We start from the raw sequence: 17,353 nt of genomic DNA, 5'->3' as shown, positions 1-17,353 counted from the left end.
TAAATCTACACTGGTACGCCAGATTACAACCTTAATATAAATATAACTCTTATCCTTATACTTCTGCATATATAGTGTTTAAGGGTCTCTGGTGGTCAACCAGTTGCTAGAACTCATGTAAGTGTAAGGTGATTCAGGTGAATTATTGCATCAACGATATTTGCCAACCCTATAAAGACCAATCCAGATACAAAATAAGTCGAATAAATAAACTGGTAGGCCAAATCAGATGAATGGCTGCAATCATATTTATGTATATAAGTATTGCATTTAACCCTTTTTGCATCATAATGATAAGAAGCTTAGGATCAGATTTTGGGACATCGATGATACATGATTGCATGATTGATGATGATTGTAGCCCATGTAGTGTGTTGTACACTGCCATAGATGCTGCATGAGGAGCTCTGCGCTGCACCATGCAACAATGACGTGTCGCCATGACGCCATGCGTGCTCAGGGAACGAGCACAACAAAAGCACGCCGCATATGGATTACATAACACCGATGCCCTTCAGCCAGACGACAGAAAAAATAAAAACACGCACACACGACATATGCAGACTGCATCAGTTTCTACGTGTGCGTCGCATCGCAGACTAATTCATCTCGCTTTAGATTAGCGGAAAGAGAAACGTGAAAACGCGCTTCATTCGCTCGCGTTTCCATCTCGCTTCTTTCCATCGCCCCGATGCTGCATGACAGTGTTTCGGTTCACACCATCAGCGATGTTATTATTCATAATAACAACAATAATAAAGGTTATATTTGTTTAACTGTCCTATTCACTAAGAGGAGCAAGAAAGCTGACTTGGATACAAAGTCATCAGATGTGAACCTTCATCCGTTAAGGTTATTATACGTTATTACATTATAATATATGAATGCTGCTGAATAAAAAATAATTATAAACTATGCATGTTTTATTAAGGTAAAAAAAAAAAAAAAAAAAAGCGTTGTTTATCACTCACCGTCGCAGTTCCTGCTTTTTTTTTTTTTCTTTTCTTTTTTTTTTTTTGTTTTGACAGCTGAAAGCAGGGACAGCACTTCCGCCCCGTCGATGACGTCACTTCCGCCCATCGCACCATTACAAGAAGGGGCTCCATCTGTGAGTGTTATGCTCACAATGAAAAAAATGTTCCCTGAAAATGTTCCCGTCTTTATATCTCGCCATTGCGTACAACGATGACTTATTATTACGGTGTCAGGAACATGCATTTGTTGCAACCACTGTCTACAAAAGCACAGAAATCTGCATGTACATTTGAACCCAAACCATAGGTGGTAATGCCAATGAAGAACTTCCTGGGGTGACACAAGAAAGGACACTTTAAAGGAACCCATAATTCTGGGTTATATATTATTACTCTTCTATAACTGTATACAGTAAAGGCAAGCACTAAAATATGTGTTGAGAGTAATTCTGTAATGTACGAGGTGGTATCAAAAAGTTTTAAGACTAGCTTTGTAACACACCAACAGATGGTAGCACAAGGCTGCACGCACAGTCACAAGGCCCACCAAGACATTCCCCTGTGTACATTAGGGTGCTATGAAACAAGTGCTATTCTGACCACGTGCGTTACCACATCTGCTATTCTGATCATGGGCGCACTCACAGATGTCTACTTACATGTTTCTTGCCGGAAACAACATGATCTCACTTCCTCACTGACAATACTCACTAGCGTTAGGCCCTCTTTATGAAGGTGAAGCTCCAGCTCAAAGTTCGCTGTTTTGACATTATTGTGGAGATCCGCATTAGCAGAAATGTACTGTTTGACACGCTTTGAAAATAAGACTTCCAGGAAGCAATCCAGAAGTGGCAGGAAAGCTGGAAGTTCTGTATTACTGTGCAAATGCACTACTTATTATTTTTTAAACAGATCTATTCTCGAAACCTTTTGATACCACCTCGTACAAGACTATAAATGGGAATATAGAATAGTATAATATAGTTTAGAGTATATCTGACTTACTGAAGAGAACATAGAGTCTTGGGCATTGCGTATGAGTAAGTGCAGAATTGCAGAAGTGTAAAATATAATGAGTATTTCATTTAGAAGCCTTTATATACATTTCAAATGCTGGTCCAAGATTTGTTACTATTTATTTCATTTTTCTATTTATTAACTTCTATTTGTAAGTTTTTACTTGAATTGAAATGATAAACAGATTTATAATGATCAATCCTTGAATGTTTCAAGAATAACATTGTTGCCATTGGTACATTCACAAATGGACAGTCATACCATGTGTAAAGGATAGTTTCCTATTCCATTTACCCTACACATGATGGAGCACATTCTGAGTATTTATTCCCTCTAAAGTACATCACCTGGATACTTTGCTGCAGCAGCTTTTTTTGAACACACTGAATTGTCTTCATTGCTTTAATTGATAACTACAAATTAGCCAAACTGCCAAAACTCACTAATTAATAGGGTAAACTACAGTAAACTAAGCAAAGTTTCAGTAAGAGATTGCGTTTTTTAATGCTGATTTGTTAAGGGTTACATCAACATATCATTGCTTACCAATCCATTTTAATTCATGTCAAATAAACTCACTGTGAAAGAAATCCTGATATAATTAATTGTTGCTGTTTACAAAAAAAAAACAACAGCCTGTAATCAAATCCAGTGCTGATTTTCAATTAGATAATGTGTAAGAATAAAAAGCTAGAGAGGGGGTAGAGCAACTGACAAGCTTTTTTACTCAACAGTCTATAGGGACTGGTGTATCTCATTAATAAGAAACTAAAAATTAGTCTACACATACTGCGGTACACTCATGAGATTTTCTTTAAAGCAAGTGCCTCTATAAAAGCAAAGTGGCAAAAAAAAGTAATTTGTACTGAAGCAGTAATAACTACTTTCAGTTTTTAGCTGAAGCTAAACTCCATACTCCCCTCATATATACACCCACCAAAAAAGAGAAGGGGATAAAATGAAGAAAAAAAAAATAGGAAAGGAAACTCAGTGAACAAGAGCACAAAGACCATTTAATCGCTATCATCTTCCTCTTAATAACTGCAAATTTTCCCCTGGGCTCCTGGGAGAGGGCCTCAGTGAGCGGCTAAGCTCTTATCTGTCCCGTCCACATTTAGTGGTGGAGAGTGGCTCCCTCAGTACCAAGCCCCCAGGCCTTGGCTCAGCCAGGCCCCCGGGACCAGCACGCTCATGGGCCCTCATTGTTTAAGATGAGCCAGAGCATCTAGGGAGAAGCCAGCCTCAAGACATAGAGAAGCCTCCACTGCTGCTTTATTCAACACCTTTCTCTTTTCTTTTTACAAGGCCTACAGATCACAAACACATCCCCTATAAGACTAATAATTAGCAATTTAGGAAGCTTGCCCCCTCAGGATACACACTTTCAATTTCACCCATCAGGACAGAGCATGCTTCACAAGGTGTTTAATATTCATTATCTCTTTCCACTTAATAATTTCTTGTCATTACATCAACCAGACAGGGGCAGGTGATCATTTTCTACTCCTACATTCATTCTCTTTGTAATTCCACTGCTTATTGCACTCTACAATACAAGTAATGGTTTTGTAGGAGGACTTTCCCAGAGCATCTATGATCAGGGGAAAAGAAAAGAAGAGAAAAGAAAAGAAAAGAAAAGAAAAGAAAAGAAAAGAAAAGAAAAAAGAAAAGAAAAGTTTTCTTTAAATTTACAGAAATTTACCAAACCTGTTACATAAAAAGCTTTTAAGGTTTAAAATGTTGCTAAATAGATAGTGACTATATGATATTCTCCTTATTCTGTAAGGTTTTATTTAACCCCAAGATTAAATATGCTTACATCATATTTCACATTTATATTGTTTGACAGAGGCATTTAACAAAATACAGTTTTGAATTCAAAACTCAAATCCTGGAACCCAGGAGTGCTACACTAGACACAAATTAATCACTCTAGCTATGTGATATGTAATGATACACTCAAAAACTGAAATACCATGAGATATTTCTGTCTTGATCTGAACATCAGATGAATCTGCAGTTGATAGTCTTTAATCTGTGGCAATAGGCATCAGTAAGCTAACAAACAGTTAATCATTCATTAAGCTCTTGAGAGAATTCTGCAGCACAAGTGAACCAACTTGCAAGTGTTAACAAAGTTATTGCTTGAAACTGTTTAAAAATCCTCACCACACAGCTTACCTCAGGGGGCAAGAAAAACATTTAATAAGGATAACCAGGGATCCATTGTTTCAAAAGCCTCAACTCATTCATTTGTACCCAATTATGTCTCACAAAAAAATAATTGATTTTCACTCCACTTTCTTACATAAAAAAGAAGGCAGTGATAATGCGCATTGGTTCGGAAACCTAAATTTCGAGATTCTCATCAGAGTGAGGAAATACATCTCAGCTTAGAACAAAAGGCGAGCATTTAGAGGCACTGAAAAGGCTAGGGTTGGAATAATGAATGAAGTCCAAGTAAGCTATCTTCCCCGGGCAGGGAGTCACTGGGGAAGCCAACATAGAGCCGGTGAAATGAACTACCTATCTGCACACAGAGTGACTGCTCCATCCTATTTGATTTGGCTCTCCTATCATCTCTTAAGAAGATGTCAGCCTTGCTCCATCTATTGCTCCAAGCCTTTATCGAAGCCGAGACATTCCCTAGCAAGAAGGGGGGAGCTGCATTTCAATCCCTTTCAAACGCACAACACTATTATAACACTGTTATGCGATAAAAAGCAGGTTGTTAAATAGATCTGTCTATTTGAATGGTAATAATGATCATTTTAAGAGGCGCCGTGTCATGACTCGTCGAACAAGCGAACGTATTTGTATGCAGATGTTGGGTAGCGACGTGACATAAACGACCTTGCCAAAGTTTTGAACAGTAAAAAAATGGAACAGCGTCTTAATGGTTGTCATTTTTTTCATTCCTGTTACTTTACTAGCTTTTTTCATCATTTGCATATGGTACAGAAACAGTTGTAGATACAGACAAAACATCTTTTCAACTAAAAACGTTTGATAAAATCCACTAAACTCTTATTCACCCCTTGCACAGGACAACACTTGCTATGATAGCTGGTTAGAGAGTATCTTTAAAAAGCTGAGCTGCAGTTTGCTTCCTTAGGTGATAACTGAAATAACTCATTTTTAGCTTAGGATGCGAAAATTTGCTCTAAATGTCATCTAAATGTCATTAAAGGCTAAATTCAGAGCTAAAAGTTACAGTTGTATAAGTTATGCTTGTCATGCTGAACGGCAATGCATTTAACATATTAAGTGAATATTAAAACTAGAATTTAAAATAATCTTAGGACCAATTTCCAACCACAGATACCAAAATTATAGTCCTGGACCTCGAAAATCTCTCCTGGTGAAATAATGTGGTAGGACCAAGTGTAGGGTGTGTAATAAATTAGAAATTTATATGCTGTGTATTTATATAACATTCAAAAATAAGTGGGTTCACCTCATTTTTTGATATGTGTGGCAGCAGTTAAACTGTTTAATAATGTTTAATTCTATTTTTGCACTAGGTTAAGAAGAGATAAGCCTCACCATATAAACCACTAAGGAATCAGAGAGCCAAAGGGGCTTCTATATTAAAACAGATCCATATAGAACCCTACATTTGAACTTGTCCCCTTGTGTAATATAGAAAATTATGACTCCATGCTTTAAATCTAGAACTCATTAGACATTAATTAGTTACATAACTAAGATTTTGGTGGATAGAGACCATAAAAAAATTGAATCAATGAGGGAAAAAAATGCATCCTAGTGTGTTCTGTCATTCCAATTCCAGACAGAAAGCTCACCAGCTCCCTGTGGGCCTGAGCAACATTATCAGCAAACAAGACTGACCTGCAATGAAATGTAAGTGGCTTTGTTAGTTGATGTTGTTATGGCAGTGATACTTTTATAAAGTCGTTTCTTACGCACTTTTTATCAAAGATAGAAAAATCAAGTGGAAGTTTATTAGAAAGTTCATACTGAGCACTGTATAGGATGATGTTTATGATTCAGGCAAAATGCTAAAATTCTGATGTGCTAAATGTCCAAGATTAATTTTACTGCCATTGTCTATAGGCATGGTGCTGAAAGGAAGCTCATAAGGACATGATGGAGAATCCCATTTTCCTTAAACTCCATGTGTGAGCACTCACCCGGGCTATGATGGCCCTGCCTTCACCCTGTGCTGAGCTTGGATGTGGCCTCCACCCCAGCTGCTCACCACTTTCCATTTATCTGCCCATATACCTATAAAACTCGGTCAGCTCTCCCTTGCTTCGGCACGGCCCAGCCTGGCAGATTGAGAGCGGCCCGTAATGCACAAGTCTGTTTTTATTATTCTTGCTGGGGGAACACTATTTCATCAAGAGCATGATTCCACCAGAGGAGAGGGGAAGAGGAGATAGGGCCTGCAGTGTGGCTATATTTCTTCCAATCAAACATTCCGTAAGGGAAAAATGAGTTGGCGCCATCAAAGCTAAGAATAATGCTGCCAGCTTTTATGTAAAAGGAAGGACTGATGGACAAATACAGGAAGGCACGACAAGTTTAATGACGTGTGTTGAGGGTGCCCGAGATTGGAAAAGTGACAGAGAGAAGCAGCCTCCTTGGTGGAATATAAATTGTGGGGGGCCTGCTGTAAAAAGGCTTTTATCTGGAGTGAATGTGGGACGTAATGTGTGGGTCAGGGTTAAGTCATTTTCTCCGGCAAGTTAAGCGAATAATGAAAGCGAGTCGGCGAAGAGAAGGAGCAGTGCTGGTGCCAGTTTGTCTTCATTTATTATGCCAAATCTCATGGTTTTGGCGTGGCGGCACCAAGACCCGTGGCTCGCACCGGTGGACGACATATCGCTTAATTTACACAAAGTAATGAAAGCAGGGAATGGGAGGACAAAACAATTTACCTGCTGACATGAGAAGAAGTGATTTGCGAACATAGGGGTTAGCGGAAGAGCGGGCACAGGGCCATGGGTGGGAGAGAGGGTGGGAGGCAGAGAAAGGCAGAGAAAGGCAGAGCGCTAAAGGGAAAGATGTGGAAAAAGAGGAGGTGGTGGGGGGAGGTTGGGAGTGGAGTACCCTGTCTATGATCACAGCTGTGATTATACCTTCAGTCACTCAGCTGTGGAAACCATTTTTCACACGTATATACACATCACACATATGAGACAAATACACCAACATATACAAGATGTTGAAAAAAATATTTACAGAATGACCACTGACACATACCCAACAAGTCCTTTTTAACTATTTTGCTCCATCTCACCATCAAATACACAGAGAGAGAGCGAGATAGAAGGAGAGAGAATCTAAAAGGCCAATCAAGGCTTAATTGACATCAGTCATCAGTGCTTAAGGAGCTGAAGCCCTTGTCTCTCTGTTTCGACCCTCCTAATCGCAATCACACACACACGCACACACACAATCTGTGGCTCTCCAGTCCGTCATGAGAGTAGCCTACAGGAGATCACAGTCATTATCATCACTCCAACTAGCAACAGGTATTTTTAGACACAGACCAGCTGGAGTGCACTGCTATCTCAGGAGACCAAAATGAACCAACTTTGGTAATAAAACATATGTAAATATGAAATGTAATAAAGCTATGTTTCTATGGCATGTATACATTTTACAAAACTACAAATTTACCTCATAGAGAGTGGAGAAGATCTGCACTAATCTTCTTGCCTGGAAGTTTTCTCAGTGTGTGATGACCACAAAACCTCTCAAGTGATTGAAGACAATCATTGCGCTGTTCCTGTGTCCTTAATATTACACCACAGTCTCTGTCAATACTCTTCAGCTCTTACAGATGGCCGTCTATAAGAGATGGACAAAGTGCCTAAAAAAATGTCATTTTCCAATCACTGGCCTTTAGTGCTGGACAGTTAGATCCAATGTTTCAGGTATGATTTTATCTACAAGAGGTAAAGAGACCATCAACCAAAGAATTTAGAGAACAAAATGTCTATACAGTTTATGTATAATTATTATATTATAAATACAATGTAATTATATGTATAATAAAATAGATTAACGGACATGAGAAGTATTTTACAAGTAATTAGCTTTTTTGTAGACATTTTATTCCCTGCTTCTATCAGTTAAAGGTCTCTTTACCTCTTGTAGATAAAAGCTCATTTAAAATATTTTGTTCCCAAATCTGTTTTATTATAAATGCATGTATTCACCTCATATTCTGATTTAAAGCAATTAGGCAACTTTCAACTTTTGTAGTACTTTTTACAATTAAGGTAATAATATTTGAAATTCTACTAATACTCTCAAAATCACATGAACCCAAATGAGTGAACCGTACAATATTTATTATATTTAAATATGAATCTAACAAAAATAGAAATAATACTTTTTTTTTAAATAATTGTTAGAGATATCTAACAAAAATAGAAATAATACATTTTTTTAATATAATATTATTTTACACATTCATGGCCAGAATAAAAAAGTCTAAAAGTGGAAATCTGAGAAGAATAGAAGGAAAAATATCGGGGAAAATAACCCAATTATAAAATGGATTATAAATTATTAATAAAAAAAGGTACAATCAAAAAGGAAGCATTAGCAAAACTGGTTTTAAAAGTTTTAAAACAACTGCACTATTTATGTGCCATTTTATTATGATGTGATGACTGAAAAACGTATTTAAATAATAGTACAGTAGTTGCAATTCAGCAGTTATGACTAGTACTAATCCCAGTTGACTATTAATCCCAGCACCCCGAGCTGCTGCTGGTGGTGCTTCTGGTGGGCAATTGAACAAGTTGTACTGGGCCAGGCTTTTAATCCTCAACTGTTACAAGTTACAATAAAAAAAATACTAAAACAACTACAAATATATGTAATCTATACAGCATCCCTATATACTGTATGTAGCTCAAAATACTGTATCACAAATCTATACATTATTGATTTTATACAAGGAAGCAACTGTTAATGCACAATACATGTCCATAATTGTCTGAATTTGCATGTGGGCTGTAAAATAAAGTCATGTATTAACACTGATTAACTCTCTGTGTAAACATTTAAATAAAGATAATTATTATTATTATCATGGAATCAGTCCAGTTACCATACATCCTCCACACAGACATTACTAAGCATGCTCAGAATCCACAGAGACACACATACACAAAGAGGCAGATGCAAGTAGTGTGTGTTCCTGTAGAGCTGCATGGTGGGCAGAGTTGGTCACGGTAAACGGTGGGGTGTTGTCTGCTTTTGCTGGCACAGCTTCACCACGAGTCTGAGATGACAGAGGAAGTATCACTCTCCGTGGGCATGCTGGGAAAAGCCTGGAAGCGTCTCCATCCTGCTGCTCTAACCCTCACAACAAATCAAACAACACAGCACCCTGGCCAAGCAGCCCTCTGCCACAGTGCTAAGGGCCTGACATCGGCTGGATGCATGCACTCTACATGCAGTATTTGCTCTCACAGTACTGCTGAATGAAATACAAGTCATTGCTTTTAATAAAAAAGACAAATTGGCTAATGTATGCTAAAGAAAGTGATTGCTCTTGAACAATTTCAGCTCTGTACCAGCTGTTTATATATACATTTAACAAACATCTGGGGAGCCAGTTGACTAAATATCAGTTATTAAAATGTCATAAGTATAATGAATTCAAATAAATATGCATAACACATTGTTGTAAAAAAAAAAGATCAGAATGAACACTTTATTTAAAGGGTATCTACACTGGAATTTACACCATTAAAGTGGTATATAAATATGTAATTATTCATTACTGAAAGACTGACATAAAGCTTATGTCAAACCCCATAAAATTTTTTTTAATGAATTATATTGCTTTGTCTTTGCTTGGGAATAAACAGAAGTTTTGAGTTCTATAATGAGTTGGTACTGCATTTTTTTTTTATTCTTACCTTGTCATTCATTTGGTTTACTAAAAGCATATTCACAACACATTATAAAAGTATTAATACGGCTTTGGTTACTAATTTAGTTTTAGACCATTACAATCATCCATTTATGTATCATACTGACTATAAACTATTCGAATTCTGCTTCATAATAATTCAAAATATATAGTACATGAATGTGTTTTTACCAATTAAAACATTGTAGTTCAAGTCTATTATGAGGCAACACTTTATTTGTACATATTGTCAAAAGTTTGTGGACACCTATTCATCACATTCATATCAGAGCCTTCTCTATACTAATGCCACAAAGGTTGATGAACACACTTGTCTATAATGTCTTTGAATGCTGTAGCATTACAATTTTCTTTCATTCCAACTAAATCTGCTCCAGCATGAAAATGCTCTGGTGCACAAAGCGAGCTCCATGGTTTTCCAAGGTTGAAGTGAAAGGACTCATGTGGCCTGCACAGAGCCCTGACCTCAACCCCACTGGACACCCTTGGGATGAACCGGACCACTGCATCCACCCCAGACCTCTTCACCCAACACCACTGCAAGACCTCACTAATGCTCTTGTGGCTGAATTAACAATCCTCCCAACAGCCATGTTCCAGAAGTGGAGAGCCTCCAGAAGAATAGAACTCTTGTAGGTTCATATGGGTGTGATTGGTGGGTGTTCACAAACCTTTGGTAATATAGTTTATCTATGAAGCCCATACACAAACCAAATAAATCATTTTAATGTCCTCTAAAAAAGTGGCTCCAATCTGCATTAATAACACGAATATGAAAGCAGTGCGTAATGTAACTTAAAAACAAGGTCAAAAAAGTAAAACATTTTTTTTTTTTTTTTTTTTTAATTAAAATCTACTTGCTCTGGTATTTGTGAGGCCTACATTACATTCTCATGCTCCATCTTCTTTAGTCGACTGTCTATAATCCACCTGTCTCCTTAATTAACTGCTCACACATGGAGTTTATTTATCAGTAAAATATTTCACATAAATATATTATGTTTAGTTTAAACAAAAGAAATTCTCCTAATTTGTTAGAAATCCTATCAGATATATGAAACACTGTGCCAGGCAGAAGAGGATGGGCTCCCCCTGCTGAATCTTGGTTTGTCCCAAGGTTTCCTCCATCACTACATTTTTGCTGCTTGCCCTTGTCTTGTGCATTTGAGGCATTTAAATACTCATGTCTACAATGGGGCATTGAAAAAATGTGAATGGTAAAAACACATTAAGACTACCATTTAATCTGTATTTTTTGTGATATTCTATGTGACATACAATTTACACCGTTGATCTATAATTCGGTTTATTTTAGGTGTTCTGCATAACTAATGTTTACTACTTACATACAGTGTACTGGACTTGTGCTTCTTCTACACTCTTGCAGGATTGCAGTTGTAGTACTGTATACATAGGGCCTGTATTATCATGTAGGTTTAAGCACTATATATATATATATATATATATATATATATATATATATATATATATATATATATATATATATATATATATATATATATATATATATAAAGTAGATGGCAGTACTATATATATATATATATATATATATATATATATATATATATATATATATATATATATATATATATATATATATATATATATAGTACTGCCATCTACTTAGTAGTGTGATTATGTGGTTAAATCTGTATTTCTCCATATACTTTTTAAAATGTTGAATATAAGATGCCTTTTACTATCCAAGCTTGTGATTCTGAATAAAACTGTCAATATGGTGAAATATTAGACATGTCACATATACAATATTAGACATGTAATTTATTTTTGTGCTGTATTTAAGTGATACATTTTGGGGAAAAAAAGACATTTTCACCTTTATTTCAATTTTTTTATTCTAAATATAAAATGCTGTACGAAAGAAAGAAAGAAAGAAAGAAAGAAAGAAAGAAAGAAAGAAAGAAAGAAAGAAAGAAAGAAAGAAAGAAAGAAAAAAGACACAAAGATTACAAAATGCCTGTTTTTTTTTGTTAGTTTACTTTTTTCTATAAATTGTAATCCTCTTGAGTTTTTCTTCTGTTCTCTCTTATAGCAAATCCTCCTCCTCTTCAGCTCTCCCCTCCACTTGCTAGCCTTCCTCTCCCCTCTACCCCAGTTCAGTTCACATGGTCACTTCATCTTGTCTTTCAATCACCTCCTTTTCCCTCTTTACCTCCTCTCTGACTTATTTACTTCCTGAATGAGGGGTGGCAGTGAGCAGGGGATGTCCTCAGTGCAAATCACTGGCAGTCATGCTCTGTGACTTCACTGGTGAACACACACACATACACGTCCACACAATGGCATGTCATGAAAGGGCCGGGAGGTGAAACACAGGCAGAGAGAATGGAGTGTGTGTATGTCAAGCCCACTTCACCCCCAACTCCATTACAGCTTAACCAGCGACAAATTGAGTGCCACCAGCAAGCAGAGCCTGAGCAGAGTACAGCTGAGACACCACACACACACACACACACACACACACACACACACACACACACACACACACACACACACACGCAATTTCCTTTTCTTTTAAAAGCGAATCCTGTTTGATTTTAAAAGTAAGTATTATAGTGTTTTTGTTTTTTTCTTTTTTTTAAATATTGACACTAATCTTGAGGGCATACATGTAAGATTCATCCAAACAGGTAATAAGTTGTGTTGTTGGGTCACACTCCCTTCTTCCTGAGTAATTATGTCATTAGAGTGGCCAGGCTGAGAGGGTTGGGATGACTACAACCGCTCTCCCTTGACTGTCATCATGTAATTATGACTTATGCCACCTGAACCCTGCAAGCTGGGGGAAGTCAGTCTGCCATAAATTTTAATGATCACGCCAATGAAACAAAGGCTTGCATTGTTTCCTGAGCATTAACAGGTGAATTTAGAGGGCATTACCCATCCACTGACCAGAACCATGCCCCCCAAACAGCAAGAAGAAGAAAAAAGAGAGAAGGAGCATGCAGGGACAGCGGTGAAACAGACACTAGACATACCAGAGGGAGTGAATTTGAGTAAGAGGGAAATGGGCAGCAGGATAAATGAGAAAGGTAAATAGTGGAGAAGTGGAGCAAAGATAGAATAAAATAGAAAAACAATAGAAGAAGAAGAAGAAGAAGAAGAAGAAGAAGAAGAAGAAGAAGAAGAAGAAGAATTGATTAAAAAAGGGTTACACTAGTGACAATAAGCTACACAAATGTCTTATCCAACATGTTTTGTTAATTTTGCTCACACAAAGATGATCTAAGTTTTCATCACATAATAGGCGTACTTATAGCAGCAGAATGGAGGCTTGTCAGGCTGTTTCAGCTCTAAAGCTTCACCCCACAAATGGTGTGTATCACTGACCCTGAATCAGTGTTTATGGCCAAAATGTAACCGGAGTGTTGAGGTCAGTGTCAGGTCTGTCAGAAAGGTAAACACTGGATCAGCAACTAGAGCTGGTCTGGCCTGTGTGGAAAGGACACAGGTGATACCTAATGCTCGATACTGTAATTCTCGTGACCTCATTGAGCCTGTGTGTGTGTGTGTGTGTGTGGTGTGTGTGTGTGTGTGTGTGTGTGTGTGTGTGTGTGTGTGTGTGTGTGTGTGTGTGTGTGTGTGTGTGTGTGTAAGAGAGAAAAAAAGAGAGGGAAACAGAGAGAGAGATTGAGACAGAAAGAGTTCCAGGTAAAATATTACAACAAATCATCAAAGTGCCATGACATGTTTGGTGTGTGTGTGTGTGAACTTTCTTAGGACATTAAGGACAAAGATAAAAGACATTATGTATTCATAATAATCATCATAGCTCTACAGTTAATTAAAATCATTGGAAAAGATTAAACATTTTATATCTATAGTTATAATTGATATATTTTATATGCTGAAATTTAATAGCTATAAATAACATGGCTCTAAAATTATGCATGCTTGCTCATACAGGCTTATACATTATAATTGCTTTTTATTTGAGTTCATCTTTTATTATTTTGTCTAAATATAATAGGATAAGGGTAAAGAAAATACCTTTTATATTTTTCAATATTTTTCTAACCAGCTAATAGAGCCACACATCAGGAAAATATATAATTTATATCCAGCAGTTTTCAAGGTCATAGTAAAAATCCTTTAGCTTTATGTAACAATAAAGAAACATTTAAGAAGCACCACTGACCCCATTTCTATGAAATTTGTTCCTGGCAATTTAATGACTACTACATGGGACCATGCGCAAAGCATGTGCTACCTTATATCAGGTAGATAAAACCACCAGGTAGGTTTTTTTTGTTTTTTTTAACCACCACTTTTGTGACTATGTGACTGCTCAGGTCCTCAGGGTTTTAACCTGAACCCTGCTGTTTTGGCCAACACCAATTAAAACATCTCATACCAACCACATGAGAAGCCACAAGGTAAAGTTTCCTCCAAAAGTCCCCATCAAGCTGACTGGCAAGAATGGGATCTCCCTGATCTCCCTCTCTTAATATTGATGTGTGTTTGCTCACCTATCTTCTTTCAGGGGAACCTTACCTTCACAAAGCCTATATTAAGTATCAGAGAGTGGCTGTTAGGAAAGCACCTGCAGGTCCACTGGATTTTTACTGGCTGGTTCCATTTATTTAATTTAAAACCATGCTTTTCTTCCTTATTTTAAACAGAACTTTGAATGATGAGATCATAACTATGCAAACAAAATAATATTAAGTACCTGTTTAAATGGCTATAATTAAACTCCTAAAAAACATAATTAAGAAAAATACTGGAATGGTTTCAGGCTTAGTCCAAATACATGACCACACATAAGATTGATTCTCTGCTTGTTTGCTCTTACGTTCCTTTTAGAATTTCTTCAGAAATTGTGGACCGATTACATAATCATGATATAAAATATGTAATATGTGTGAATAAGTGTTGCATGTCATTATTTCATATGTGCATGGTTTTTAAAATGGTAGGCAGTAGGTTCATGAAATGGCATTGTGGAGATAAAAGGAGCTGTTCTCTAATACGAAAAGTGTTTAGTTATACGACCAATACAAGATCACACCTATGTGTGTTGAATATCCCAGTCCAAAATTAGTCTACACTTTGCTGTAATAACTTTTACTCTACAGGGGAGGCTTTCTACTAGACTTCAGAGTATAAGTGAGGTCAGGCACTGATGTTGGTCGAGGAGGTCTGGGGCTGTATTCGGTGCTCCAGCTCATCCCAAAGCTGTACTTCTGATCGTAATGGGGTTAAGATCAGAACTCTATGCAAGCCAATTGAGCTCTACCAATCCAACCTTGGCAAACATATCTTCATCTTTTGTTCATATTGTAATCATCATCATGGCATTACGGTGCTCTTGTCATATGAAAGTGATGATTTATATATCAATAAGGACTTCCATCTACTCTACTGAGCATAACAACTCCTTCCCACTAAGAAAGTTTTAAAGCAGGAAGTAATTTACAGAGTGCTGATAACTTACACACCGGATGCAATCTGCACCATAGTTTAGTAGAAGTGGCCCACAGATCATCATTTTCCAGAAAACCAGTTCTCTTTGAAATAAAAACCCCTTTAGATTATTGGAAGCAGATGATGGAACTTTTGGTATCATATTGTATAGAATATGTTGTTTTGTTGTAACACCAAATTAATTTGCCCATGTTTCTATGTTCAAACATCCTTTATTCAACTTTCGGAATATTGCCAAGATAAGGAACATGCTGTCCATACATGATGCAGAGATGTTAGTTTATAACCTCTAGATCAGATTACTGTAATACACTTCTAGCTGCATGCCCAGTTCTATCCATCACCAACCTACTGTATGAAACAATATTACAGCAAGAGTCCCTACAAGAGCTACCAAGTTGGAGTATGTCAAGCAAATCTTTATTGTTCTAGCAATTTGACTAATTGTCAAACAGAAATTGTAAAACACCAACCCAGGACACTTCGTCTCCTCAGCATTGATCACAAACTCTGCAATGCTAATTCTTTCAATTCACTTCCAGTTTAGGCAAGGCAAGGCAAGGCAAGGTTATTTGTATAGCACATTTCATACACAGAGGTCATTCAAAGTACTTTACATAGAAATGAGAAAACAAGAGAAAACAAAATAGAAAAAAAAAAAAAAAAATATATATATATATATATATATATATATATATATATATATATATATATATATATATATATATATGTGTGTGTGTGTGTGTGTGTGTGTGTGTGTGTGTGTGTGTGTGTGTGTGTGTGTGTGTGTGTGTGTAAAAATACGAGAAATAAAATCACAATAAAATTAAAGATACATGAGAATTTAAAATAAAATAAATGTGATTTTAATAAAAACAGTTTAGAATATGTTAAAAAGAATAAAACAGGAGTAAAAGTGATTTTAATTTAAAAGTGCAGTCAGCACAGTGCTCATTCAGTAAATGCAGAGTTAAACAGATGTGTTTTTAATCTAGATTTTAAAGTGTCTACTGTTGAAGCACATCTGGTCTCTTCTGGAAACTGATTCCAGCTACAGGTGGCATAATAGCTAAATGCTGACGCACCTTGTTTTGAATGAACCCTTGGTATTTCTAACTGACCTGATCTAATGATCTGAGTAATCTGTTAGATTTATATTCAATTAGCATATATGTCATGTATTTCAGTGATTTATAAACTAGTAACAATACTTTAAAATCTATTCTAAATGTAACATAGTTTACTTCCTGTCAAATTAATATATAAACCTGCAAAAATCTCCATTCATTGTGAAGTCTTGCCAAACATTATAGTTGCGCACTGTATGTTTTCAGGCTTGTTATTCTCCTGACAATGACCTTTTGTTCATTTTCTTGGTTTGCTCTTTGGATTGTCCTCTGCCCTGTTTGCTCTGCAATCTCCCATGTACCTGCTTATTGATTTTTATCTGGATTTTCATCTGGATTTACATTTGTATGTTTGGATTTTGCATTAAAGTGCCAATAGAATACTTTTTTGTTTTTATATCACACATATGTTACTGAAATATATAAACCTATGAATTAAAATTCTCGATTTCAAACAAGTAATTTATGAAGGTTTAAGGCTTGTAAGAACAAGAATATTCTTAATGTCCAAAACCTTCATAACTTAAAATTTTGTGTCCCAAGGAACAATATGTGATGTGAATCTTTAATACACACTTAATAATTTTAAACACACACTCAATACACACACATCCGTGTCTTCAGCACCACCCATTTTATATTATTATTTTATTATACCTATATACTGTTTACATGCTGTTTTGTACATCGACTTGATCGCTGCTCCTGTTGTTTTGCACAGCATTTTGTGTTTACATATTGTGTTTATATTTACAATTACACTGTTTACAGTTCTCTTCTGCACATTGTACTGTATAACACATTATACAGTAGGTTTACTGGCGGCACTATTTTTTTATGTT

At 36.4% G+C, this 17,353-nt stretch overlaps 1 protein-coding gene across 3 annotated transcripts in view; it reads right to left on the bottom strand.

Moving 5' to 3' along the window:
* Positions 1-1,063, bottom strand: part of LOC310727447 (G patch domain-containing protein 2-like) — a 32,468-nt gene extending 31,405 nt beyond the window's left edge. For 2 of the 3 annotated variants that reach the window (XM_083543937.1, XM_083543940.1), the window contains exon 1: positions 972-1,063. The gene's annotated coding sequence lies outside the window, so the exon portion shown is untranslated. The remainder of the gene's footprint in view (positions 1-971) is intronic. The other variant, XM_083543939.1, reaches the window with a different exon arrangement.
* Positions 1,064-17,353: the final 16,290 nt, after the last annotated feature.

The sequence above is a fragment of the Silurus aristotelis genome (genome assembly GCF_946808225.1).
Source record: "Silurus aristotelis genome assembly, chromosome: 6".
NCBI lineage: Eukaryota > Metazoa > Chordata > Actinopteri > Siluriformes > Siluridae > Silurus > Silurus aristotelis.
The sequence above is the reverse complement of the archived record's forward strand: the minus strand, read 5'-3'. Positions and strand labels throughout refer to the sequence as shown.